A 2,373-nucleotide genomic window follows, 5' to 3' on the forward strand; every position below is an offset into this window, starting at 1 on the left:
AGAATTTGATATAATAAATATAAATAACTTGGTATAAGTATTATCCTACCTACTGTCTTTAATATAAGATTTAGTTTATAAAACAATTCATAATATGAACTATAATTTGTATTATAGACTAGGGATAGTACTTTCTTATGCATTTACTTCATCCCTCAAAATAGAAGCTTTAAATAACCAAATTACATAATTCAAAAAGTTGGTTAAAATTTGTTGAGGAAAATAAACTTGTAAAAAATGTATCTTATTTTTCTTAAACACCTTTACTTATCCACAGGGTGAGTGGGAGAGAGAATGAGTGAAAAAAATAAATAAGAGAGTATGGGTCGGGAAAAAAAAAGAGATGAGAGACTAACATATGGGACTAATTCCTAGTAACGTGATGAATTAGGTTCGAATTTTTGCTAGAAGAGATGCTTATATTTAATACACGATAGTGTCTCGAATAAGATTACCTCCAATAGGAGTATATCTATGCTTGGAGGGGGGGGAAAGGAACAACGCATAGAATAGACCCAGATGAAAGCAACATGCAATGCAACAAAGTTCAAGCAATGAAAATGCATTGAATAACTTTCAAATTAAGAAATGAATGTGTAGCTTACTTTAACTTTGGAATTAGTATCTCCATATCATTCAAGAGCTCAAGTAAAGAACAAATTCTTATCATGCCTTTATTATCTATCAATGAGTTTAATCTTTCTTCATATATTCATTCACATTCATCTCTTGGTTGTTCTTCCTTGTTTTGTGCTATTTTGTTTCCTCCGTCAAATTTGCAAAAACCATAAGTTAGTACTGTTCGAAACCCTGAGATATCATCGAGCTCATCTATATATCTTACGGGTAATTAAATATTAGCTATCTTGGAGATACGTTTGTTTTATTGATTCTTAAAGATAATTTCTTCATAGTGGGCTTAAATTGTGCTGATTTATTTAATGCCTCTTCGTTTGCACTTTTGTTTCTTTTAGTGTATTTTCAGAAGAAGATCAAATCATCATCTTTGTGCTGATGATCATCGATTCATATTAAAGGTAAATTAAATAACAGAACTAACGAAATTTTTTTTTTTTTTTGCGTGTTGATAAATTACATTGCCTTTTACAAGAGAACATTTGACCTTCTTCCCCCCCCCCCCGGCAACATATGGTTGGCTATTGAGATGATAATGAAAAAAAAATGAATATTATGAATTTTGTAACCATGTTCTAAATTTACATCTGATCTTTTTTTCCTTTGGCAGTCAATGGTTAAGGGCCTGTTTGCATTTTTAATTTTTAAAACAGTTTTGTTTTGGAAAACAAAAGCAATTAAAAAAAACCATGTTTGAAAATATATGTTCGCTTATTTCTTCGGAAATTTGTTCTGAAAACAAAGAAATCATAACATCTTATTACTATTTTGTTACTTTTTTGCCTACAAAATTAAAGAAGAGGCAAAGAACATTGTAATAACAACCACGCTAATACTTAAAGCAAACTATTCAATTTACCTTTCACTTTACCATTATATGTTTTTAAAATAATGATTCAAACAGACTTTTTTCTCTAGTTTTTTGTTTTAAAAAATTATTCCGCAGAAGTGTGCTGATAATATAAAAATACATTAATAGAATCAAACAAGCCATAAAATATGGCAAGTCAGAAGGAATTCAACTTTTTTAAAAGTTTGACATTATTGTAAATGACCCAGATCGACTTGAAAATATGGTAATTTGACATGTAAAAATAAATTGTTAAATTAGATGTGTAAATGACGCAATTTGACTATATACAAGTTTAATTTGTAACTATGATATTTTTGGCATCTATCTGTATTTAGTTTTCTTACTTGGTACCTATGAGTAATTATCCCAATTTTTTATATTAAGCTTGGTTAAAGAGCATTATAAAAAGATTACAATTTTTTGCATCTTTCTTTTGAATTTCACAATAAATTTACAACAATAAATATTTGTAGAATTGAAACTCTTTAAAATTTAAGATGGATAATATCATAGGCTTAATTAAATGAATCACCGTTTGTTTCTCTCTTGAAGGTGGGCATCACAAAATCTGATTCCAGGGTCATTTAGTTTCTTTTCCTGTCATTTGATTGGAGAGTTTGAGGTAATTAACTGAGAAAATATTTTATAATTCTTTTTATTTTATTTCAGTTGTATTTTATTTTGCTGCCTGCTAAGCTTATGATTATACAATGAAAATTCATGTACATAAATACAAAAAGACTTTTCCACTTAAACGACTTCTATAATATTATTTAAATAACAGTTTGTTATATACTTTAATTTGGAGCTAAATTATACAATTTTGAGAAGGAAAATACTTAGGTTAAGTGTTCTTCACTCATACATAGTCGTTTATTATATTT

The 2,373-nt window shown here is 28.1% G+C and overlaps 1 long non-coding RNA gene across 1 annotated transcript; it reads left to right on the top strand.

Annotated features, from left to right (window-relative positions):
* The first annotated feature begins 830 nt into the window (after positions 1-830).
* On the top strand, positions 831-2,082 carry LOC114743981 (uncharacterized). Its single transcript, XR_003740039.1, has 3 exons — positions 831-846; positions 975-1,037; positions 2,042-2,082. It is a non-coding gene; the product is annotated as an uncharacterized LOC114743981 (long non-coding RNA).
* The last annotated feature ends 291 nt before the right edge of the window (positions 2,083-2,373 follow it).

This window comes from Neltuma alba, unplaced genomic scaffold (assembly GCF_004799145.2).
Source record: "Neltuma alba isolate B1F8T4 unplaced genomic scaffold, ASM479914v2 tig00004204_pilon, whole genome shotgun sequence".
NCBI classification, from domain to species: Eukaryota; Viridiplantae; Streptophyta; class Magnoliopsida; order Fabales; family Fabaceae; genus Neltuma; species Neltuma alba.